General features: G+C 43.2%; 1 protein-coding gene across 1 annotated transcript in view; it reads right to left on the bottom strand.

Annotated features, from left to right (window-relative positions):
• The window catches only part of GNAQ (G protein subunit alpha q), a 305,806-nt gene that overhangs the window by 168,267 nt on the left and 110,080 nt on the right, over positions 1-27,459 (bottom strand). The window lies entirely within an intron of this gene.

Genomic DNA, 27,459 nt, shown 5'->3' with positions numbered 1-27,459 from the left:
GCAGCTGCAGAGAAAAGCCGAGTGGTATCTCCAGCCTCAAACTGGCTTTGACTGATGATAGAAGAAATAAATGAGCCCCCATTCCCGAGGACTAGCAGACACATGTCGTGTTCCTAAAAACCGAAGACACATTTCCTACATTCCAACAGAAAGATCTGAAACCAAGTTCACCTACTCTTTCAGTCTATAATTTTAAACTAAAATGGATTTAAGACTTTGTTTTTTTCCTTTTTCAAAGAAAGTAAAGAAATCGTTTTTAGGACTTGGCCACAGACTCATTAGGCTTGAAATACATCAGCAGATTGTTTATTATTTGCTTGCTTCGCTCCCTAAACTTCTATCTGCTCAGAAGATGAGTTTTGCAGCTCTAAACGCAGTTTGGAGCCACATGCACACAGATAAGGAAGGCCAGCTACACTAGGGACATCTGCTGGGGTGCACTGCTAGTCTGTTCTAGCCATCACAGCTAGAGAGTCAGAGTATCTCTGGATATATATAATCCTCCCAGAGGATGTAAAATTCTTGTATTCTTCTCAATATTATATATTTTTTCTCAGTAATATACATAACATTAATATTATATACACGATACATGCTATATTAGCATATAACAGAGTTAACAGAATATATTACATTTAATCATATACAGTGGATCCTTAAATAACATGAGGGTTAGGGGCACTGGTACTGAGCACAGTAGAAAATCTACATATAATTTTTGACTCCCCACAACTTAACTACCAATAGCCTACTACTCCCCAAAACTTAACTACCAGGAGCCTTACTGATAACACAACAGTTGATTAAAACATATTTTGTATGTTGTATGTACTACCTACTATAGTCACACAATAAAGTTAGCTAGAGAAAAGAAAATGGTATTAAGAAAATCATCAGGAAGAGAAAACACATTTAGAGCACCGTGCCATATTTATGGGAAAAACCTGCATGACAGCGGATGGCTATAATTCAGACTCCTGCTGTTTAAGGGTTAACGACACTCCAGATTGGAACTTCTCAAAGCATCATCTGGGCCCCCCGGGAATGGCTCAGACCCTTGCAGAACATCAGGGGGACGTAACTCCATTCATGGTAACACTCAGGCTCGTTGTGCCCTTCCTGCTCCCACTCCCCCATGACTGTACAGTAGAGGTTTCCAGAAGCTACAAGGCATATCTGCCGCCCTCAGTCTGACAGCTGATGGAACATGAGCTTCTCTATGCCTGTGTTCTGACAGTGGCTTAATCTTGGTTTCTAGTATGGTAAATATCCATGGACCTAGCCCATACAAACAAAAGCCATGCTGCAGTCCACAATAATTTTTAAGAAACTGAAGAGTCACCTCAGTGACTCTGGTCACTGGTAAGTTTGAGAATATTCATTCTAGACAGCAAGCAAGAATTCCTCCTGCTGAATACAGATTTCGAAATAATAATTCTTGGGTGACGTCTGCAGCGCTTACCCTTCAAAATTAGTGTTCCCAGAGAAGCGATCTCATTAAGACCGTACAGCAATAATAGCTCAGCTCAACAACTGTGCTGGGCGCGGTGGGCAGAGGCAGGAAGGAGACACATGGTTAGCTCCAAGAGTGGAAACAGTTTAAATGTCTATTAAGTGTCACCAGTCCCCTAATGCTTCAATATAAGATGACTCTTTATCATTTAAACCTAAAAATACTTCTTTGGGGTTATCTCGGGGTTGGGGTTCTGCCTGCCTTATTAAAAAGAGTTCCTCAATCTAAAAAAAAGAAAAGAAACAAAAACTGACATGGAGTGTTTATTCTGTGCATGGGACAGAAGAATGCCAGCTTCTGGGAAGAAGTCTCTGGTGTGGGTTTATGAGAATGATGAGGAAGATAAGGATTCCTGCAAGCCAGAACAGCAAAGTGGGAGCCTCCAGGTTATTCGCTATTCGCCCAGCAAAGTCCCTAAAGAGTCTGACCCGTCTGAGCACTGAAGCCACCCGCTCCCTCTGAGAGAAGACCGCAGAGAATGAAGAGTTGTTTTCTGCATCAAATTTGAAAACGTGAGAAAACTGCTATTCTACCCCGGAGCCTCAACCCCTCTTTGTCACTCTGCGCTCTTTTTGTTCAGAGTTTTCTTTTAAGTACCACCTATCAAGCCTTCAACCAAATGCCTCAAAACAACTTCTGATTCCTTCCACTCTACTCGGTTCAAGGATACCGAAATCACACATTTCAAAATGTACTTAAACCTATCTGAGGTTGTATAAGGCCGTTTACTCATTTCGGATGTTTCTAGCATCCTGCCTTTGTCTGTAGAGATAGCATTCCACGCATCTTCAGAATATTTTCAAAGATGGGCTATTACCCCATGCTTACTGACAGAATGTTGGCCCTTCCAGTTCCCATGTCCCACAGCAAGTTCATTTCTACTTTGTTGTCTACACTAGACAGCAAGTTCATTTCTACTTTGTTGTCTACACTAGACCCTTGACAGTGGGCAGATTATTGCTTATTTTCTCTTCCCTTTATTATCAGAGTCTCTAAGGAGTTCTGCTTGCGGCATTAAATCAGTTTGCTCTTCTTTGTCAAAATAAATCCATTTACTTCTCATCCAGTGCGCTGCTATCTGTAGATCTACTCTTTTGTTATTTTTTTCCCAGAATCATCAGTTACCCATAGCCTACAAATTTAAATAAACTGCCATCTCATCCCATTTTGGAATTTTTGTCTTGCTCTTTACGATAACTTTCTGTTTATGAGATAATGTTTCTGTCAAAGCCAATTTGTATTAATTTTACATGCAGAAATCATGTAAAACCAAATCACTCATACTGAACTAAAACAAGCAAGACTACAAATCAGTTGTTCCTTTTCTCTGCTCACTCACAAAACACCTAAAAAAACGAATCCTCCTCCAGACAGACATTTGTTCCTGTGTTTGACGTGTTTCTTACTTTACTCTTTAGTTTTCTGCTAAAATTTTTATCCAAAAGGTTTTTTTCTTTCCAACGTGTACAGTACTGTCATGGAAAAAATGCATCTTATTCGGTTTTTTGCACATGTCTTCGCACTGGTTATTTGGGTGGGTGGGGAGAACATCATTCTCCTGCTCGAGTCCCCCACAGTTCCCTGGCCAGACCCGTGGGAAATCTATGACTGACTGGGACAACTTCATACACTTGGCCAAGCCATCCGGCATTACCTATGCTGTGCCTCAGAAAGCTTTAGCACCAGTCATTTCCCAAAGCCTCTTATTACATCCTGAAAAGAGAGGGGGCAGAAAAGTATGTGAATTCGGAAAGTGTCATAAAACAGCACTGCACTAGAAATAAAAATTCTAACAATGGGAAGAATGCATTGAGGAAAGGTTGATGTGGGAAGCAAAGGCAAAATAAAAATTAAATTTCTTTACTACTTACAACCCATTGATAAGTCCTTGGAACAGGCAGAGTGACCTTCCTTTAGAGGCTCAGTGGCCTGGACGTTAATACTTTGCTAAGGGAAAAGGCGATCTTAGCTTAACATTATCCTGAATCCCCCTTACAGGATCCTGGAAGTCTTCTTTAACATATAAAAATTCCTCCGGAGACTTCCTTTATCTCTGTTGGCAATCATCTCCCAGGCATATGACCCACCCATACACATCTGAAGGGTTTGATGACTGAGGTTTTATTAGACAGTAATAAATGGCCTTTTCCTAACAATAGCCCGTCAGGGTCCTGCAAACCTTCCTTCCAAAGGACTTCATGCTTAGAGACTTAGGCTCTCCCTAACCCCCTCCCAACTTCAAAGTATATAAGGGGTCACTAGTCGCAAGACAAGTATGGCTCCTTCTGCCCACAGGTCCCGTCCCATATAAAACCACGTTTTTACACCGAAAACATCTCAAGAATTCTTTCTGGACTGCTGGCTCTGGACCCCAACATTTCCTACATCAAGGTGACCAGGAACCTTGCATTCCATTTTCCAAAGACCCAACATCTCTGTGCTTGGACCCTTCCACCCAGAGGCGGAACGGAGGAGAACATCTCACTCAGCAGTCATGAGAAAAGAAGACAATGCTTTAATTTCCATCATCTGTCTTCTTGACTTGTCCTTGTTTCGGATTCTCTTTCTAATGCATTAACATAATGTTCGAAGATAAATTGCATTTAAGTCAGCATTTCAGCAAAAACGAGCGGGTTTAATCCTCATTTTGATTTTTTTTTTTTGGTAACCACTTGTCATCTTTTTCTTAATCCTCATACATATTCTCAACTAAGTTACTCTAATCTTGCCTAATCTCACTGGCTCAACCCATCACACATTCTCTCTCTCTCTCTCTCTCGCTCGCTCGCTCTCTTTCTCGCTATCTTTTGTACCAGCAGTTCTTATCTTTTCTCTGAAAGTTTAAATAGATTCTGTGTATTTTTGTTGGATTCCTTCCCTTGCCCAAAATAGGTTTTTGGTTTGGTTTGGTTTTAGGGGGGAGGAAAGCAAGTAGGAGATAGGGAAATGGTTATTTTATTTGATTTTATTTTTTTAAAGATTTTATTTATTTATCTGAGGGAGAGTGAGTGAGAGAGAGCACAAGCAGGGGTAGTGGCAGGGGAGAGGGAGAAGCAGGCTCCCCGCTGAGCAGAGAACCGGATGTGGGGCTCGATCCCAGCATCCTGGGATCATGATCTGAGCTGAAGACAGATCCTTTACCGACTGGGCCATGCAGGCAGGCGCCCCGGAAATGGTTATTTTAACTTTAAATCTTAGAAATCTAGCACTGGACTCACCTGGTGCCAGTACATTTCGGAGAGAAGCCGGGGAGGGGCTTGTTCCCCGAGCTCTGCGCGGCCCACCCCTGCTCTTTTTATGGGAATGGCGTCTGCAAGCTGTCGTCCAGTCTCCAGACGCGGGGCCCTACCTTGGCCGTTTCCATGAGACCCACTCAACAGCCCCAAGAAAAGGGAAAGAGGGTCATTTTCTTTCCACTTGTGCTTCTGGATATGTGAGGACACAGATCTGAAGAGCACAGCGGTTCTTACCATGGGGGCCTGTGTGAGACGGCCCCACCAGGGTGCTCAGCTCTACTAGTATGGTCTGGTTAGTGCATGTGCCAACACCCCTTCCCTCTCGTTTGTTCCTGGCTTCTTTCCCCACTTCAAGCGCATACAGAATCCTTGTGGACAAACCCCTTTGACCTAGAGTTCTGAAGCCAGGTCGTCACCGCGGGCATGAAAATAGATGAGAAATAAGTCTTTACTTACTAAATTCACCAAACTCTGCCTTTCTCAGAAGCCGAGATTCTGTCCCCCAAAAGCTCTCCTCCCCTTTTGTTGGCTTTCTAATAGGTCTGGAAGCACTGAATTTGGAATTTCAAAACTTACTGGATTCTAGTTTCATTTGTCCTTCTTTGGCATCTAAACAATCTTAAATCCAGCCTCGTGAATAGATTCCAAGTCTGCGGAGCCCTCTAAGATGTGCTGTCCCACTCGAGACCTCTATCCTCCCCCTGGTTTTCGTAGCCTTTGCTCAGTCCCCCACTCTCCTCTCTCCCCCCAACCCCTCTGCAACCCTCTGCCCAGCACACACGCCTTCCACTGCCCTGCCTGCCCCGTAAATATGGAATCTTCTCACACCCACTCCAACTGATCGTCAAGTACAAAAGGAACAGAAAGAAGTCTTCGATTCACAGGCGCAATGCTGGTTTCCATTACGTCCGTGCTGGTTTCTTCTAGATCAATGCCCCTTTTCATGGCAAGTGTGCGGAGAGATACGATGTTTTATCTTTCAAGAGTGAATTTTGTAATCACAGCCCATTCAGTCATATGCAGTCTCCCAGCGTTGCAAAGAGTGCTTTTCAACAATAGTCACGAACAGTGTTTTGTTAAAAACCAAAGCTCAAAACCATTACTGAATATCAACATGACCTGAGCTTTATTCTGTAGCATTACTGGTGTGGAAATCAGACACATGCTAGCCATTCTTACTTGGATAATGCTTCATTTATGGGGCATGGATAAGAATCTCTAAGGGGATTAAAAACACAGAATGATCCCTCTTATAAATAATAGTTATTTAGTTAATAATACAAATTTTGAAAAGAAGGAAAAGCTCTTCTCGTTTGTAAAGTTTTTCTTAACCTCTCAAATAGGAGAAAAATTATGGAGCGGTGGATAGGATGTAGGCATATTTGATGCAGCTACAAGGGAATCCCACTGGAATGCTCGACTGACTGTTCCAACCAGTTCTTAGTCCTCTGAGGGTGAACTGCCCTTTTTAAGGATAACCTAGGAGGCATGAAGTAAGAGGTAAACGACGAGGTCACACAAGTACTTGAGAGTACAAAGTACCTGTCTGTTTGGTACCTTGAGAAGAAGTCAAGGCAATCAGGTCCTGGCATTTGAGCCATTAGATTTCATGGTCCTGGCCAGCGTGTGGCAGAGGTGAAGTGTGGTCTCCCTGCTCCCCGCCCATCTGTCACCTTCTCCTGCCCCCTCTCCCCACGGTGCACCATGTGAAACCACCATAACCTCTGACACATCCATGAGTGAGGGCTTCGTGGCTCTCCTAACCTTCATCATGGCCTGGCTAAGCAGGTGTCTTATTTTCCCATCTCAAAGCCGAGGACAATGTGGCCCAGAGAAATTCTCTAACAGTAAGGAACAAAGCTAGCATTCCAACCCAGGCGTGTCTCATCTCTTCACTCTTGTTCTTTCCAGAATGCCACACCATTCATGCTGTTTCTCTCTATTAACTGTACCACACAGCTAAGGGTGTTACTAAATCCTTAAAATATCAATTACATTTTAAAGGTTTCATTGCAAAACAAACAGCAAAAAGCAGTATTGCTAGTAACACATTGATTAAATGGAATTACCCAGAATGGATCCGCCTGTAACTTGGGATAAGATGAAGAGAATAAACAACAATTACTCTTTCCACTGGTCATAACCATGATTTTCCAGAAACATTTATTTATATCATAAACTTAAGAAGAATGGGGCGCTGGGTGACTCAGGCAGTTTAAGTGTCTGACTCTTCATTTCAGCTCAGGTCACGATCTCTGGGTCATGAGTTGGATCCCTGTGTCAGTCAGGCTCTGTGCTCAGCCAAGAGTCTGCTTGGGATTCTCTCTCACTCTCCCTCTATCTCTCCACCACTGCCCCCCAAATCAATCAATCAATCAATCAGTCTAAAAAAAATGAAGAAGAATGTTAAACATGTTTATGACTATTTGCTCAGGGCAAGGCATGCTGGTCACTGCCTTCCCTGTATTATTTAATTTAATTTAATTTAATTTACTCTTCACCCCGTGCATTAACTATTCATCACCATCATTTGCCTTTAACAAAGGAGGAAACTGAAGCACAGGGAAGGTGGGCCCCAGACCACAGCTAGTAAGTGGCAGTGCTGGTATGCACATTTTGGTGTGACCACCCTGCCAGGACCTGACTCAGGAAAGTGACTCTGGTTATGCGGACCACAGGGAGACGAGCTGAAAGGTGGAGACACCCCAGAGGGAGGGTGGGCTTGGAGTCCCAGGCCCTCAGAAGAGTGGGGACAAGCCAGCACAACCATCTGGCAGGAGTAGAGCTCTTGACACCCTCTCTTCCTCCTTAGGAGAGGAAGGACCAGAGAGGACTGGGCAGAGCGCATATATAGAAAATGCCTAGGTTGGACAATACCTGAATTTGGGGGATTCATTCCAGGATGGTAGGAGGTACGAGGAGAAGCGAGGCATCCTGAATAGAAACCTGTTCACGGCTTTATATACAAAAGAGTGGGGTGGGGGTGGGGGAGTTACTATCATTTACCTAGTTAATCCATTATCCCTATTTTATCGTTCCAATTTTAGTACATGCGCTGCCAAAGCAAGCACCATTATTGCCATTTTAAAACACCAGAAATTACAACCAAAGAAGATGATTTTGAACATTTGCAAATTACTTAAAAAAAATAAAAAAACCCTCAGTAGCTATTTCCTTTAAAGAACTTACAAGCTCATTCAGCTTAAAATAACCACTACGAAAAATTTCAAACATACATAAAAGTCTGGAAAATGCTAAGATATATTCCTATAAACCCCTCAATGATCATCATGATTTTGCCATAATATATGTTTGTTTCACTTATTCCAGCCTTTATCATTTTTCTGCTCAAGTATGGTCAGAGCAAGTCCCACTTGTCCTAAAGATGCCCTTTACCCTTATGAGCTTTATTTCTTTTAAGATTTTATTTATTTATTTGTCAGAGAGAGAGAGAGAGAGAATGAGACAGTGCACAAGCAGGCAGAGTGGCAGGCAGAGGCGGAGAGAGAAGTAGGCTCCCTGCCAAGCAGGGAGCCCGATGCGGGCCTCGATCCCAGGACCCTAGGATCATGACCCGAGTCCAAGGAAGCAGCCTAACCCACTGCGTCACCCAGGCATCCTCCCTTATGAGCTTTAACATGCATCTCTAAAACACCAGCATTTTCGCATCAACGGTATGTTACTAACAAGCCTGAAAAAACTAAAAGTAATTTCTTGGTATCATACCCAGTCCCCATATTGAGACATCACAGCTTATCCAAAACTTGTCTTTGTTTCTTTCTTTTTTTTTCACTTGTTTTGTACCAAACAGGATCCAAACAATCAACATGCATTGCATTTCTTCTCTTTAGCTCCTTGTCATCTACCTCAGCCCCTCGTCAACTTTTCCTTTTATTGGGCCGTCAACTTAAGAAACAGGCTCAAGTAGAAGCATTTCTATTCCTCGCATGCCCCCAATTAGTTGCTATACACATCAGTCTGGACCTGATAGCTGCTAGCCTCTGTGTAGGTTTCTCAGTTCCCTCCCTTTTCCATCCTGCAGAAGGAAAACAGCTACATATGACACACCATACAGGCAGCTGTGTTTTGTCTTCCAGAAGTTATCTACATTAGGAAGGACTAAACATGCCTGTTATCACAATGATACTTAATTACAATGGGAAGCACACTAACGTCCTACTTGAGAGACCGTAGGAACCCAGCCAGCCCACCCCTTCGCCCCATCGCAAAGGAGGCACCAGCGCCCAACCTGGGTAATTTGCTCAAGCACAGAGCTGCCCATTGTGAATTACGGAGGCCAACAGATGACTGTGATGCGGGGGGGAAACCAGTTTGCTGTATCACAGAATGCGCTCAACTCATTCTCTTTGTCGGGGGTTTTTAATTATTTATGATGAAGCTCTGTTGCATGTTTTGTAATAATAATGAAGCCTTCGTAACGGGAAACCTCAGTGCAGCAGGGCACAACTAGTAAATCTTTGCTGAAAGCTGGTGAAGGGAGCCAGGGCCTCTTACCAGCTTTCTGCAACTGGCTAATGATGGTCAGGTCTACAGACCAAAAGCAAGTGGGGGGAAGTGTCCAACTCTGAATGGCACATACAATTTTGTCGGCAAAGTCACCAGGGGGGAAAGCAAGGCCAGGGCTGGACCCTCCACCCGCCTCGGCCGCAGCTCTTCCTGCCGGCGCTTGGCCTGCCCTTCAGCACTGGGCTCGTGCCAAAGGTTGATGAGCCCTGACTGCTGCCCAGAGCGAAGCTTCCTGTGGGTATGTCCCCTGGGAGTCTCATTAAGATCGCCTCCTTTTGACATTCCTGCTTTATAGTCTATGAACTGAAACATCCAAACTGGTGTATGTGAAGGAAGTGAGGCCACTCGGATCCAGGCGGCGGATGTCACTGTCCATGACTGCGGGGTCCACCAGAGGAGGCTGGAAGGTCATGGGGCCTCCTCCCTCTGGTTCCCCAGCGCCCCAGAGTTACTCACTCAAACCCATTATTTCATTTCAGAGATGACCAGGACTCCATGAAAAATTAGTAGACAATTGAAAAGACTTTCTTTGGGGGGGGGGGAGCAATCCAAGGGGCGCCTGGGTGGCTCAGTCCGACTCTGGGTTTTGGCTCAGGTCATGATCTCAGGGTTGTGGGATGGAGCCCCAAGTTGGGCTCTGCACTCAGGAGAGAATCGCTGGAGATTCTCTCCCCCTCCCTCTGCTCCTCTCCCTGCTCATACATGCTCCCTAATAAATAAATAAAATCTTAAAAGAAAAAAAAAAAAAAGCAACCCAAGACATGCTTCATTTGGAATAAAGCAAATGAATGGTAAGAAGGGCCAAGAAAGTGGGATGGAAAAAAGTATTTAAAATGATCAAATACTCTAAATCTGTGGGAAAGTGACATCCTTAGAGGGAATAAAATGCAGCCACCATGAATTACCTAGAGACGAACTATTCCATCACTGATAATCCAGGCCATTCTCCCTCTTTCTAATTGGAGGTTATTATCTTGCACACTTGGCATTTTGTTTTGCAGTGTTCACAAAAGGCACAATACATTACACTCTTGCTGTCACCCCTCTCCAACAGCTTCCGGGCTTTTGAATTTTGAATCAAAATTCAAAATCTGATTTTTAGAGTTTCTATTGAATGCATATTGCTTCCGCACCATCACCAAGTTGAAAAATCGTAAGTCAAATCATCCTAAATTACGGGCTGTCTGTATATAATGCTTAGTATAGTACCTGGCGCATTAATGACTTTGAATAAAGGAATAAATGAAGAAGACAATGAAATCTATAGTCCAAACCTACATTTTTTTTCAAATAAATTTTATGCAAAAAAAAAAAGGAAAACTGTGTTGCTTTCATAGCTCAAAAACAAACCTATTGAGATTTATTACGTATCCGTCTAATTTTTTTTTTCTATTTACTTACAATATATACATTTTGGGGGTTTTCTTTCTTTCACTGTTCTTAAAAAAATAGGGTTACATTACACATAATAGTTTGCAAACTGCTTTTTTAAAGATTTTATTTATTTATTTGCCAGAGAGAGAGCACAAGTAGGTAGAGCAGCAGACAGTGGCAGAGGGAGAAGCACCCCTCACTGAACAGGGAGCCCGATGTGGGGCTCGACCCCAGGACCCTGGGATCATGACCTGAGCCGAAGGCAGACGTCTATCCAACTGAGCCACGCAAGTGCCCCTGCACCTACCTTTTAAAAAACCTATTGTGAATATATCTACCACACGACCTGTCGGATTACGCTGCTCTCCTTCACTGCTTCATTCCAGCCCACATAATTCCAAAGAGCGACTATGCTCTAATTTAACAGTTTCTTTATGGATAGATACTTGGGTCATTCCCAAGTTTTCACTACTATAAACAATGCTATGCAAACCTCATTCACTACGTGTGTGTGTGTGTGTGTGTGTGTGTGTGTGTGTGTGCTGCTTTGTACTGGACACGGCTAGCGAGGCCCCAGGGATATCCCAGAGAGCAGCTACCACCATGCTCTCAGGAAGATCAGAGCTTGATGAGAAAGGTGGGTATTATTCAAAGAATCACACTAACAAAGATATAATCATGAAATGGGACCCATGCTCAGAAGAGAGAGAAAACACTCGGGAGAGCGCATCTCATCAGAGAACCTGGAAGAACGAGGAGGTGGGCGGCAGGACAAGGGCTCGGTGCCGGACGGACCGCCGCAGAAGTAAAAGGAGGTCTAGCTGGACGGCGGAGAGCGGTGTGTGCGCACACTCTTGGAGCATTTCCGTCACGCATTTATCTCACATCTGCACGGAGCAGGAGGCACACGCACAGGACTCGGCCAGGAGGTACACATCCAACAGGAACAAAACAGATACGGTCCCTGCTCTCACAGAGCTTTCATTCCAGCAGATTCTTTGCAGAGAGAAACTGCTAGCCGAGTGCGAGCAGACAGCATAAGCTTTGTTACGTGTCGCCAAACTGCCCACTTTGGGGTCTGGTCACCCCTTCCAGAAGCCACTTGTGCAATGGGTGAGCAGACTCCTCGGAGCTCCTTCTTGACCAAATCAGGTTCCTTGGCTCAACATCCTTCTTTACTAAGTCTGTCCGGGAAGCTGGGGTCGTGGGGCTGTCTCGGGCCAGGGGGGTGCCACAGTCTGACAGAACCCCACGTACAAACACGACCGCTGCGGACGCTCCGTCAGGGACACGAAGATATCTTACTGCAAAAGCGGCTGATGGTTAAATGAGATTTGGGCCCTCTCCGGAGACGGAAATTATTCACGTTATACTTATTCTCACTTCTCATGGAAAACTGAGAGATGGCCGTGTGGAATCTTGCTACCCACTAGGGCCAAGCTGATAACATCCGCCCGTGGCTGGATGGGGGCGCCCAGCTCCGCTCGGCAATCGGCAGCAACCATCTCGGGTTCGCTCGTTCACTAATTCCCAGTTATCAGCACCCCAATTTCCCCTTTTCTCCCCACAATCCTGGCCCCCACTTCACTCACTCTCTCTCAGACGATCCTGTAGACCAGTTCTGATGCTACTGATGAAGCCTGTCTGTTAAAAGCTGCCTTCTTCCCTGCCGGGAAACCTGAACTTCGTCGACCTCTCTTTCCGCTTCCGACAGTTTCAAAGCGATGGGCAACCTGCTTCTCCAGAACTTTGTGTTACCTTATGCTCTCCATAGTGTCAACGATTTCTTGCCTTACCAGCAAATTTCCACTGACCTACACACACATTCCGATCTCTTCTTAAGTTAAAAAAAAAAACAAAACCAAAACAAACCCCCCCCAAAAACCAAAAAAAACGAGTAAAGGCACTGGTTTGAATCCTGCTGCTGGCTCCCCCTCAAACCGCCTTTTCTCCCCACATCCATCCCCTCAGTCCTGGTTGTGCTGTTCATCACCTCCTTTCCAGGTGTCCCTCCTGCTTCCAGAGAGCACCAGCTGTCGTACTCTGGCCTCGCCTGTTCTCCGAACACGGATTCCATTGCCTTCCCCCACCCTCAGTTCTGGGCCACAGGAATCAATCTGGCAAAGGCAGAATTTGAGGCACTTGACAATCCTTCCCCTGTACCTTTCAGCCTGACCTCTGCCCCACAAAACCTGCTGCTCACCTCACTGCCTTTAGTCTCTCAAATGAGTCAACTTGCCCCTACAATGACCCAGTGCTTTCTTTTCTTCTTCTTTTTAAAAATTTTATTTATTCATCTGAGAAGGAGAGAGAGAGAGAGATTGAGCACAAGCAGGGGGAGAGGCAGAGGAAGAGGGAGAAGCAGACTCCAACTAAGCAAGGAGCTATATGTGGGACTCAATCCCAGGACCCTGTGATCATGACCCAAGCCGAAGGCAGCCCCTTAACCATCTGAGCCATCCTGGCGCCTTGGTCCAATGCTTTCTTTTTTCTTTTCTTTTTTTTTTTTTTTTAAGATTTTATTTATTTATTTGACAGACAGAGATCACAAGCAGGCAGAGAGAGAGGAGGAAGCAGGCTCCCTGCTGAGCAGAGAGCCCGATGTGGGGCTCGATCCCAGGACTCTGAGATCATGACCTGAGCCGAAGGCAGCGGCTTAACCCACCGAGCCACCCAGGCGCCTTGGCCCAGTGCTTTCTGCCACTGCATGTTGCCCACCACATTCCCTGACTCCCACTCACCTGTCAGAACCCTCCCGTCTCTCAGGACCCAGTGCAGACATCACCTGCCCAAGCCATTCTGCTCTCCTACTCCCTAGGTAGAGCTACCCTTCCTCCTCACTCCCTTGGAATGTCTTGTGTTCCTCCCTGAGCAGTACCTGCTAGAAGCAGAGACTTATCCCTGACTCACCCCTGCATTCCTCATACAGCTGGTCTGAACACCCTGGCGTGAAATACATCTTCCCTGAACTCTTGCATTTAAGCCTATGTACTTAGCTTTTCGGAACTCAGTTTATCAGTAAGGAGGGCAGATAACACCACCTTTAGGCTTAGCTATACTATAACTCATTGAGTGAAGCAAAATGAAACATTCTCTCAGAACTCTCTTATATGTAAAGCGAGCTACAAATACAGAGAAAATATCTTTCACCAGAGTTTGCTTTCTACTTGTCACTGCAGTCAATGCCCAAATGATGTACCTTGCCTGATGAAAACTACCTGTTTTTCATACCTGTGGTCCACATCTAAGTTTCAGAGAGCATGCCTCATAATCACATTACTTTGGCTACCAGCATTATTCCTTAATTCAAATCTCTTCTTTGTTGTGTTCTTCCCTGATAAAAACTCTTCCGTGCAAACAACGTTGCGAGGAATCCCCTACCAGGTTATGGTATGAACAGAGGAGGTAATCCCTCTGACGTGGCAGATCAGCTCAATGTTTACCTTTTTCTGTTGTTGTTTTTCAATGTTTACTTTTAAGTGGCAAGAAAAAGGAAAGTGAGAATGTGAAAAAGAATAAAGGAGATCTAAATGGTTTTTTTTTTTAAGCCCAGTAATCCGCAAAATGTCATCAATGATGAATTCTGATCTCAGACTGAAGAACAGAGCTTATAAACCCTGAACTAGAGGAGAAACATGAATACCAGTTTATGTCGGGATGAAACAGGATAGACTGGAAGGGAGACTAGACAATTTCACCCACGTCTGCCCGGGGGGGGGCCCTCAATGGTGGACAAAGGCTTCCCAATTCGCCCACCCCACTTCCTTGACCACGAGCCACGGTAACCGACGTGAACTTAGGAGAACCTTCTTTGCTTTGCTGACCAGCTCAACATGGAATTGTCATTTTGCAATTTGACCCAGACCTTAGTATCATGCACAGCTCAGAACCACAGGAGGAAGTAAAATTTGAGGCCGTCACCAAATTCTGGGAAGCCTCACAGTCTGGTAGGTGGAGACGTGAGCTAGGCCAGAAAGGAGTCATCACCTCTACCTCAGGGAGTCAGAGGAGGGCTGGCAGGGACTAGGAGCAACCGGGTCCGAGGTCATCAGGGCAGAGGTCGACCCAGGGTGGCAGATCAGCACGTACAGAGATGAGAGCCAGGCAGCTGGGGATTTACAGAGATGCCACAGAACTACCAGCAACCCTGAATTTTATCTCACCTCGCAAGCCTCAGCTTCCTTGTTTACAGAAGGAAAGGGACAGTCGCAGTGAGTGTGACATACAAATGGGACATTTAGAAGAAATGCCTAGAACATCTGATACCTAGTGGGGACAAGCAGCTCAAGAAGAAGAAGCGGGAAGCTCTCACTAAGTGCTAATTCCTTTCCCTTCTCCCCCCTGCGGCGAAGAGTGACTCTCCCACTCGGGCTCTGTCTGGTTTACAGGTGGGCATGCGCTCCATCCCGGGAGAAGATGGGAGTGAAGACGGTAGGAAGCAGTAGAATTTGGGGCCCGGCCTTTCAGGCCCAAACATCTCATGAAAGCACAAGTGAATATAACTGATTTTTAAAGGAGAGAGAAAAAATGTCCCAAGGTGAACTGTCTTTTTTCTAAATGCAGCTCCACGTTGCTTGGCCATCTAGAAGGCACCTCCAGATCTGTGCCTCTGTTTCCTGACATCTGACAGCCAGGCGACGTGTGTGTGTGCGCGCGCGCGTATGTGTGAAAACACTAAAACAAAACAAAAAACTCTGTCAAACCATTTTCAAATCAAAGGAAAATGCTGTTATAAGAACAGTGATGGGAAGACACTGATTTCCCGTATCTACTTGGATGGACAGTCTGGCAAGCCACTTGCTGAAGAGGCTCACAGAAGACAGACGGTGTATCTTGTTTCCACTGGGACGAAAAACCTAGTTTCTCGCATCGCATTTTGGCATACCTTCGCTCTCAGTTTAGTAATAGCTGACTGCAGAAACCATACATAATCCATTTCCGAAGGGCCCCAGGTGATGAAGGTGATGAAAGTTTATACTCACTTATGTTTTAAGAAACAAGGTTCACAAGATAATTAGTGCTTATGTCAAATAATGAGGTTTTTTGGAGTGACCCGAATTAAAGCTGGTGGAGATGAACATTGTTTTATGTTTGACCCCAGAATGTTGACTCCATCGGTGTGTTTCAAAACGAAGCAAGAATGTTCTGCTCTCTATGTCCACAACAGCCAAAATGTGGAAAGAGCCAAGATGCCCTTTAACGGACAAATGGATAAAAAAGATATGGTCCATATATACAATGAAATATTATGCCTCCATCAGAAAGGATGAATACCCAGCTTTTGTATCAACATGCAAGGGACTGGAGGAGATTATGCTGAGTGAAATAAGTCAAGCTGAGAAAGTCAATTACCATATGGTTTCACTTACTTGTGGACCATAAGGAATAGCATGGAAGACATTAGGATAAGGGAAAAATGAAGGGTGAATAAATCAGAGTGAGAGACGAACCATAAGAGACTATGGACTCTGGGAAACCAACAGAGGGTTTTAGAAGCGAGCGGGTGCGGGGATGGGTGAGCCCAGTGATGGGTATTAAGGGGGGCACGGATAGCATGGAGCACTGGGTGTTGTACACAAACAATGAATCATGGGACACTACCTAAAAACTAAGGATGTACCGTATGGTGACTAAGAACACAATAAAAAATAAATAAATAAAAGAATGTTCTGCTTTCTTACATCAAAGGTTCAAAATGATGTTTAAAATTATATCTCTAGGTCGCACCTGGGTGGCTCAGTGGGTTTAGCATCTGCCTTCAGCTCAGGTCATGATCTCAGGGTCCTGGGATCAAGTCCCGCATCAGGCTCTCTGCTCAGTGGGGAGCCTGCTTCCCCCCATCTCTGTCTGCCTCTCTGTCTGCTTGTGATCTCTCTTTGTCAAATAAATAAATAAAATATTTTTTTAAAAATTAGATCTCTAAGGAAGCAGCTAGATTCTATAAGGCTTATTTCAAAAAAGACACACAAAGGAAGACACACACACACAAACCGTAAATTATAAGAAAACACAGAGGGGCGCCTGGCTGCTTCAGTTGGTTAAGCATCTGCCTTTGGCTCGGGTCATGATCCCAGGGTCCTGGGATGGAGCCCCACATGGGACCCCTTGCTCAGCAGGGAGCCTGCTTCTCTTCTCCCTCTGCCTGCCGCTCCCCCTGCTTGTTCTATCTCTCCCTCTCTGTCAAATAAAACAAGAAATCTTTAATAATAATAAAACATAGGATAGTGAGATAGCGTCAGTAGGAAACTTTCTAGTCTGCCTATAGTATACCATTGCTTGACTGAAGAAAACTTATCTCCTTCCCAAAGTGATTTATCATTAAAAAATGCACATATTTGTTTTCATAATGTTCAAAAGTTAAGAATGTCCCTTATTTCAAGTACTCATTCTCTATTACCAAGAAACAAAATTTGACCAGATGTTAGGGATGATGAATCCAAAAGTTCCTCATTCATTTAATGGGAAACTCCAATACTGAGTTATCTGATATCGTTAAAACATTCATAACAGTACTGTTAGTAAGAATTTTATGATTATCTGTATTGCTATTTTAATAACAGTACCTGCATTTACACATATAAAATCACTTTTATGATTTTTCTAATTGTATAATAATCTCATTAAATCACAGCTGGGCTACCTGTCTCCAGGCAGTCCAAAACCGGCTGGATTGGATTCTCTGGTGGCTACGCTCTGGTCTCTGCCTGGTAATTAAGCTCCCCAGGGTGATTCCAGATCTTACCAACATCTGAGAACCACCGCCTCAGGCTTAGGGGAGGGAGATCGTTTTAGACACTACAGAATGAAAGGATGAGACATCAAAATTCCCCTTTCAGAACAAGCAGTGTGGCCATATTATTTTACGTTTGTCAGAAGACTATTGGGTAACTAACTGCACAGGATCACTGGGGACAGACTTGCTTATTCTCACCTGCAGTGTAATGACACAATTCTAGACATTTCCAAGCAAACCCTTCAGATGTGAATGGTCTTCGGTACCCCTTTTGTACTCAGGAAATTTCTATCTGAACGATTCTTGCAGGAGTCCTCGCAGTATGCATACCAGGTTTGTCCATGCTACAGGAACCAAGGGGACACTATGATGAGTCATATCCTACAGGGAGCGCATGACACCGGCCAGGGATTAAGTACATATCTGGCCGAACGTCTGCAGCCACCTACAGAGGCATTTGTACTTCCTTCCAATTCACTTCCGAAACCAAATAACCAATGCCAGTGATGATACCTGACACAGATTACTATCTCCAAAAACACAGCAACATAGAACCTCAATTTAATGATCTGAAACTCTTACAATCTCTGAAATGAATCTAGAAGTATGACACTTATAAAAAGAACTACATCATTAGCATTAAAAATGTAAACCATTATATCACTTTTTACCTATTAGATCTGAAAGATTTAAAACATTAAGAAAGCTCAAGATTGGCAAGTATGTGGTAAAAACAGGCATTCTTGGACCCAACGGTGAAATCTGTTGTGGCCTTTCAGGACGGCAATTGAGCAATCTTTATTGAAAAGCATGAATGCTAAAAGTATGTATACCTGTGGACCCAACAGTTCCATTTCTAGCAATTTATCATTCAAAGATGTTCATTAGGAGAAAAAGTGAGAAAGCATGTCAGGGAAAAAAGGGCTTGTGGTACGTATCCAATGAAAACAATCAGTATTTATATACAGGGCCACACTCCCTTAGCTATAATCAGAAGCCTTAAAAATTCCAAGAACTGAAAAATGTTTTTGTAATTCACTTATGGGAAAACATGACCTGCTGGCAGGCTACTTACGGTGCTTATTTCATTAAATGCAAACAATGACTCTGTTTTGCTGCTGAAATGATAATATATATGATTGTAGGGAGCTATACACCTCAATGGGGATTTTGTAAAATCTATGGTATATCTTTTATATCATGTTTATAAAATCTAGAAAGAAAAAACTCTGGGATTGCAAAATAATCTGGCCTAGTGAGTTTTGGATACAGAATGGTAAACCTACATTCATTTATATGCACATGGTTAAATCATAGTATATCTACATATCATAATGTTTATAGTAGCTTTGTCACATGGTAAAATTACAAATGATTTTTTTATTTTCTCCCTTCGCTTTTATGTGTTCTGAATTTTCTTTTCAAAAAGGATACATTTATCCATTAATAAAAATCAATTTATTTCCAGTTAGGAAAAAGCAAATTAAAAAAAAAAGAATCTAGTCCTTATGAAAACACCCAACCAGATTTCACGTATAGTTCTATCCACATATTATAGCTATGTGTTTTATAATTCACAGTCAAGTATCCTTTTCTGGTGGATAAGCTTTCTAATCACTTTCTGACTTGTGGCTCAGTTTATCACGGAGTTGTACCATTAGGTAAGGTATGGAGATCCAGATCAAGACCCACCGGCGGCCCAGGAGTACGGCAGCAGCCCAGGCAACTTCCAGGCTCCCACGCTCCCAGGCTCCCAGGCTCCCAGGCTCCCAGCAAAGTCCTCTTTATGGGCAGTGAGCAGAGCAGCCTTGCCTCAGGCCCTGGCTGGCGGGGTCCTAGAGAATGCCACCGGCTCTTTCTCAGAAGAAATTCATTCTGTGTCCTGGTACCAAACAGGTTTATCATGTCAACTACATGGGTTGGCTTTTTGGAATCATTAAGCCCAACTCTGGTTTTAAAGTCTAGCCCCATAAACTTACAAAGTGGGTGATTTAGGGATGCTCATCATAAATATTTTTCACCTGTGAAATACTGCTATCCACATCTCACGCTTTCTGTAACACCTGACACTGTGACACACATAGAAGCACTCGGCAAGTTATTTTTCTTTCCTTTCCCTCCCCTTCCTTTTTCCTCACTGGACTGACGGCCCTCTTACTTAAAACATCCTGGAATCAAGATAATAAGATACCTTGTCATGCTCCTTGATCTCAGCAGTCACAACATCCATGAACCTCTGTAGGGTCCCCCCATCCCTGTCATTTACATTCTAGACCAGCTATCTGAGGTCCTGTCACAGACCAGGCCACTGTTTCCTGTAAACCACTGAGGCACTAGATCACAGGAACCTATGTCTCAGTCTTGGGCCATCTTCTTCCCTATCTTCAAACTATCAGCAATTTCCCTTTACACGTCCTGGGCTTTACCCAAAGGTCCCTACATGTCTCCTTCCCTGGGACATTCTGGGAAGAATTCAACAAAGGCCCTTCAGGGGATACGTACTAAACTGATGTTAATGTCTAAACATTTCACCTATATTCTCTCATTCGTGCCCACACTGATTATGCAAGATGGGTGCCATGATCAACCTCACTCTTCAGATGAGGAAGGCACACCACAGGAAGTATAAGGAACTGCTGAATTACTGGAACTGAAGTACCAGTTCCGGAACCTTCTCTCCAAAGGTTAGCCTGCTGGTGAGTTCATATTGTCCCAGGCGGTGGAGAGTCAGTTATTTCAAAGATGACTCTATCTCAGGCAACTTCAATGTCACCTGGGAACCAAGTCTCGGGTCTACCCAGGACCCAAAGAAACACAATCTTCATCTTATAACAAGGTCCCCATGTGATCTGTACATGTTTGAGAAACACTGCTCTAGAATGTAAAATCACTCTTTCCAACCTCAGATTCAGATTAGGATGACCCAAAGCTGACACTGGACTATATGGCACCTTTTTATGCGAATTAGGAAAGGCATCCCATCCGAGTAGAGCATTTGGCATTTGGCAAAAAGATGGTGTCGTTCTCCCTTGGGGCCACCATTCTACTCCATGGCCAGGAACAAATGCACACCATTATAGAGACTATCCACAGAGTATATGGTACTGGCCATTTTTATGCCATGAGCATATTCTCTGAAGTGGAAAAGTATCTTTGTATTGACATTGCACTTGGCCCCACTAGGGCCTAAATTCCTAAAACTTCTGACAACAATTGGTAACACTAAATTTTCTACTGCGAAATGGAATGAAGGATCAAGGACCACTGAAGAATAGTAGAATTCAGAAGCATTATAACATCCAATTTTCGTGAGAGTTTGGGTGCAGTGTCCTATAAAGGAACAGCTACACAGACCCATCCCTTTGCCATGGACAAACTGCTTTGACCTGCTTTGAACTGCTGTTCAATGGCAGTAAAATGGCTACAAAAGGTCAATAGAGTGAAAACTGGAGCCCACTACCTTCAAGAATGCACAAAGGAAACAATCTCCTGCACAGCTGAACTCTCACCCTAGAATCACTGACTGTAAGGTCTGGTCAGTCTCTTTCAGACATGTTAGTACGTATTACAATCAGTACAGCTTTTTCAGCTCAAAACCATTGTATTTTTTTTTTTTAATTTTTAAACCACAGAGGATGATGCATGAACATGGAGGAAAGCAGACAGCCTGCCAACCAATCTAATTATTCTTGTGTATCTCAGCAGTGATACCAACTTGATATATTCCGGTAATGCCACTTCCCTATGTCATTTTTCATTTTGAACAAGTAATACAAGATTGCAAGAGAACTGCATAATCATCTTACAAAAAAGTGGGGGCAACAATGTAAAAGTATCTTCACAGCAAATTCACTTTAAGAAACATAGACTCTAGAAAATAAGTGTGTTCCAAATATAGGTTTACAATGTATCAAACCCAAATTAGTCATCACAGCTTTTAATGAAGGACTTTTTTTTTTAATCCTTTGGAAGGAAATATCATAATATAACATGTCATGATCTTTTAAAGTACATTTCCTTATTTGGATACATGTGCACATACTCATGAAAATCTTACATATATTAACAATATACTATTAAAAATATACATAATTGTGTAGCAAGTGTAATTGATTCTCTCCGAAATATCAGAGAGAATGAGAGAACAGAGCTTCTTAGAAACAAGATTTTACCCTCTGATACACATGGCTTCGATAAGCAAAACCGTTGCTTTGTGAAATACTAAGCAGGCCTTACCCTAAATTTCTACAATACCAAAAAGTAAGCCCAGGACTGAAATTACTTCTTCAGTGAGGTGAAAATGTGAAAGGAAAGCGCTGGTATTTCTCATTCTCCCCCCGCCCCCAGATCCCTTCAGACTTCTTTAGGCGTTCACTTTCCTTGGCTCCAACAAATACACTCGGCCTAATTGAAAATAGATGCATTGTTTTAAAATTAAAGGGGAAAATCACTCACTACTTGGTTTCAAAGAACAAGGAAAGTATTTATGTGATGCTTTGCCAGAAGTTAAGTAGGAACAGCCAAATGACCAGATTCACAACTTCCTACTAAAACGTGTTAAGCTGTGCCACATGTATTTTATATGGTGGCTGTCAGTCCCTGGGCATCCAAGGTCTGAGCAGATGAAAGGGGTTTTAGAGGAGGATTGCTCTCTCGGGCTTGGACGGGTCAGATCGGTAATAGTCCTCCCAGCGCTCATTGTTTCCTTTTTCAAAAACAGCCAAAGTGGTTTCTGTTGATGAGCACATAGGAGGTACTTCGTAAGGATCTACCAACGGACCATCTCCATTTAATGATGGACCACTTTTCAACTTTTCATAGACCGTTATCATCTAATCCTTGCAACACACTGTGAAGTAGGGATTATAATCACCGTAATTTTGCAAATAAGGAGACTGGAACTCAGAGAGATTAATTGGCTCAATGTCACACAGCAATTCTGTTCCAGAGCTGGATCTCAAGCCTTGTTGTGTTGGACTCCAGCGATACCACAGGATACCACCCTGTGCAGAAAAGCCCATCGCTGTACAGCAAAAATTGTTCACTTGTTCGTTCGTTCAACAGAATAGAACTGTAGGCCGAATACGTTTAAATAATTCAAGCCCTATCTCCGCTCTCCAGTGTGAATTTTCTTCCTTTCACCCAATTTTAAACAATGTGGATTACCTGAAGACAGACATGGGAGACAAGTTACTTCCAGATGAGATGGGCATTGGTAAGCTGAGGAAACATTACCTAAAGACAGTCATTAGGGGCATCGGGCTCAGCAGGAAGCCTGTTTCCCCTTCTCTCTCTGCCTGCCTCTCTGCCTACATGTGATCTCTGTCTGTCAAATAAATAAATATATATAAAGTCTTAAAAAAAAAAATAAAGACAGTCATTATATAGGTATGATATGGAAAGGAAAGTAGTATTTTATCAGTGTTATCCCCACATATTTAAATATGTGGAAATTTCCAAAGGATGCCTAAGACATCAATTATACATGAGTGTGCACATACATATGCGTGTGTGGATATGTGCCTACGGTTCTGACTGCCCTTCAGCCTCTGCTTCACCAAAATCAGATGCCTCCCAGTATCTTCATTAAGGTATAAGTGAATAAAAATTATACGTAATGGGATTAAAATACTGTAGCTAACAAAAGGGCTAAACCAGCTCACATTACCTTCCTCCCAAGCTACACCTCTTACATGGAGCCCCACAACAGCTGGAGACCACACAACAACAAAAAAGAAAACCCAGGTAAGCCTATCCAGCCCTCCCAGCTGGCTACAGATCGTGAAGACAGGAAATAAGAAGGGATTCTGGTGCCAAATGTACGTGGTGCAGAGCAGCGCTGCCTAAAAAGGGATTTGTGGAGGGGAGCTTGGTCAAAGCCCACTGCCTTCACAGGGTGGCACCAATCTGGTTAAAGGAAATGCTCCAGTGAGAAAGAACATGACCCTGCTGAGTAACGCAAAACCATGTACAGCAGCTCCACCACCCTTTGCAAGTGAGCTGCTTGATAATAAAAATGTCACATTATTAATCCAGGAAAAATAGATGTCCTTCTACTGAGCGATGCAGCCAACACACGTGAAATAAGAAAATGAGAGGTCTCAAGGAAGGGGAAGCCCCGTATATTACAGAGAACAATCAAAACATTCAGATTCATCCCAGGAAATCTACCACCAGTTAAAGAAATGTTCCTCCCAAAAGGTACCTTTAATCATAAGCAAATATATCTAGCACTTGTACAATCTTGAGAGTAAAACCAAAGCTGAATGACTCACACTCTCTGATGTTAAAGTCAATGCAGGGGAGCCTGGGTGGCTCAGCTGGTTAAGTGCCTGACTCTCGGTTTCAGCTCAGGTCATGATCTCAGGGTTGTAAGACTGGGTCGTCTGTCAGGTTCATGCTCCATGCGGAGTCTACTCGAGAGTCTCTGTCTCTCCCTCTCTCTCTCTGCCCCACCCCCTACTGCTTGCTCGCGCGCTCTCTCTCAAAATGAATAAAATCTTTTAAAAAATTTTTAAAGATAAACTCAATGCAAAGGTTAGCCTTTAATACAGTACAGACATAAAGATACACAAAATAGACCAATGAATCAGAAAAGACCATTCAGCCACAAAATGCACATACACACCATAACTTGATCTGCAACTGCACTTGGTAAATGAAGGACTTTTCAATAAATGAGTTGGGTTAATTAGATATCCGTATGAAAAAAGTAAAAATTTGGCCCTCTGCCTCACATCACTCTTTACAATCCATCTGAATGGATTTTTAGAGCTAAATGTAAAAAGCAAAAAAACCCCAACAATTCAGAAAACAAACCAGTAGATAATCTACAAGACCTTAAAGAAGGCAAAAATTACTTTAAAAGGATACAAAAAACACTAGTCAGAAGGGGGTAAATGATAAGAATTTCTTTCCACTGAAGGAACCAAGAAAATTAAAAGCAAGCCACAAACTGGAGAACATATTTTCAATACATTTACTCAACAGAAATGTATGTCCTTAATATATAAAAGATCCCCACAAAACAATAAGAAATCAGACAACTAGCAGGAAAAAAGAGTAAAAAGTGGTTTTCTTAAAGAACCAAAGCCAATGAACATATGAAAGTGGTCAACATCCCTGGTTGTCAAAGAAATGCAAATTAAAACAAAATGTGATACCACTATCCAGGTACTAGATTAGCTAAAATGAAAAGACTAATAATACCAAGAGCTGTCAAGGATATGGAGCAACTAGAATTCTCATCAATATGTGGGAGAAGTGTAAATTGGTACAGTCATTCTGGGAAAATCTTTGGTAGTATCTACTGAAACTAAACAGACCCATCGCTTCGATTCAGCAATTCCAAATTCCAGGTACATAATCTGAAGAAATGCATGGTTATGTTCATGAAAAGACGGGTATGGGAATGTTTATAATGGCATTATTTGTAAAAGCCAGAAATACCCAAACTTGTATTAACAATGGGATATACAATGTGTCATATTGATAAAATGGATTATACAACAGTGCTGCCCAATACAGAGCCACTAGTCACATGTAAGTTTTAATGTAACTTAATAAGATAAAATAAAAATAAAAATTCAGTTCCTCAGTCAGACTAACCACACTTCACAGGCTCAATGGCCACATGTGGCTGGTGTCTACCAGACTATCCAGCACAGACATGAAGCGTTCTGATAAAGTTCTACAGGGCATCGCTATTATACATATGGAAATGAGAAAAAGTGAATCACAGTGACAAGTCATGGGTCACTGGGTGAATGCCACAAATGTAATGTTGAGCGGAATACACCGGACAGAAAGGAGTATACACTAGACGCTTCCATTCATACAAAGTTCACACACACACAAGTAATCATGGTATTAGAAGTCAGGAGGTGGTCGCCCTGTGGGAGTCAGGGGCGTTGACTGGAACGCAGGAGGAGGAGGCTTCTGGGCGTTTGGTCACCTGATCCAGATCGGCAGATGTGGATGCAAATGTGTTCACAATGGAAGAGCACATGTGGCTTAATACTGATGCTGTATACACTCTTCCATATGTAACCAAAAAATAAATCAACGGTCTGCTTCATTCTACTGCTGTGCTTCAGAGCCCTCCTCTGATAAAACTGAACTTGAAATGCTCACGCTGAGGGCACCTGGGTGGCTCAGCCGATTAAGTGTCTGACTCCTGGTTTCCACTCAGGTGATCTCAGGGCTGTTGTGGGATCGAGCCGTGTGACATGCTTTGCCTCAGTGTGGAGTCTGCTTGGGATTTTCTCCCTCTCCCTCTACCCTTCTCCCAACTCACACACGAGCAGCCACTCACTCATTCTCTCAAATAAAATGAAATAAAATAAATCTTTTTAAAAAATCCAAAACACACACAAAAAGATGCCCACCCTGGATAAATGCTATGGCCTGCCTTAGGATTATTTTAGCCAAGAGAAAGGGATTTTTAACAAATTTTACAATCTTCTATTTTTACATGGCCATCAGGTTTTATAAAATGAATAAAGAACTGCAGGGAAACAAAGACAGAGTGAGGAGACAAAAATGTGCCTACACAGTATTTGCCAGATACTAAAAGAGAAAAGAAAGCATGTGAAGAAATTCTGAAAGGTGATAAAGCTACAGGAGAATCAGTGGTGATTCAACTCCTAACCAGAGCCCAAAAGATGGGGCGCCTGGATGGATGGCTCAGTGGGTTAAAGCCTCGGGTCATGAACCCAAGGTCCTGGGATCGAGCCCCATGTCAGCTCTCTGCTCAGCAGGGAGCCTGCTTCCTCCTCTCTCTCTGCCTGTCTCTCAGCCTACTTGTGATCTCTGTCTGTCAAATAAATAAATAATTAAAAAAAAAAAAAAGTCCTAGAGAGAAGGGAGGAGGCTGTAAACCAACCTCAGATCAAGTTGGTCAGGAAAAGTCTCGAGATCCCCTTAGACTCTTTATTAAAAAGAAAACTCAGATTCAGAGAAGCAGGAGTACCAAGTGTTCCTAGGAGAAGGTGCAGACTGTCTTCGGTGGCCAGTAGTCAACAACCCAACTGACATGCTATCACTGACAACCTCTCCAAAACCTGCATCTGATGTTGACCTTTGTTCTGTTTTGTCTTTGATTTTTTAAAATTTTGACCTTTGAACACCATTTAAAAGGGGAAACAAAAAAAAACCTACGTGGACATAAATATTACAATCACTCACGGGATTTAAATACAAAGAAAGGTCTCCATTGGGCTAGAGATCACTGTCACTTACAAGCTCTTGCTTTGGGACATCTGGGCGGCTCAGTCAGTTACCCAGTTACCCCTCTGCCTTTGGCTCAGGTCATGATCCCCGTCCCCCCATTGGGGTCCTGGGGGATGCATTGGGCTCCTTGCTCAGCAGGGAGTCTGCTTCTTCCTCTCCCTCTGCCTGCCACTCCCCCTGCTTGTGCTTACTCCCTCTCTATCAAATAAATTTTAAAAAATATATTTTTTTAAAAAAACTATCAAAGAAAATCTCTTGTTTCTTGTCTTTGGTTTTAATTTTTGTTAAGTGCCCTGGAACGGACAAAGTTCCAGAAAGGGAAGAGATTTAAATTATAACAAAGTGACAATAGCTTTCTTAGAGTTTTGGAATCACAGAATCAGCATGAGGGAAAACCGTGCTAGCAACGGTTTCAGAGGGTGTCCAGTCCATCCCTTGTCTTATTTTAGCAAAAACGCCTTCAAGAATTTCACGTGTTAAAAATACATTCTATTTTTGAACACATCCAGATAGGAAGATTTCTGTACCTTCCTTGGTGTCCCATTTCAATGACTGTCACTTGGAGGAAAGTTTCCCTCAGATACCTCCTATACCTGGTCATGCTATTTAAATGACTTTCTGTTTGTCTTATTCTTTTTTTTTTTTTTTAAGATTTTATTTATTTGACAGACAGAGATCACAAGTAGGCAGAGAGGCAGGCAGAGAGAGAGGAGGAAGCAGGCTCCCTGCTGAGCAGAGAGCCCGACGCGGGGCTCAATGCCAAGACCCTGAGATCATGACCTGAGCCGAAGGCAGAGGCTTTAACCCACTGAGCCACCCAGGCGCCCCTGTTTCTTTATTCTTGA

The sequence above is a fragment of the Mustela putorius genome, unplaced genomic scaffold (assembly GCF_011764305.1).
Source record: "Mustela putorius furo isolate JIRA1106 unplaced genomic scaffold, ASM1176430v1.1 tig00000854_pilon_pilon_pilon, whole genome shotgun sequence".
NCBI classification, from domain to species: Eukaryota; Metazoa; Chordata; class Mammalia; order Carnivora; family Mustelidae; genus Mustela; species Mustela putorius.
Note: the sequence above shows the minus strand (reverse complement) of the source record. Positions and strands in the feature narration are given on the sequence as shown.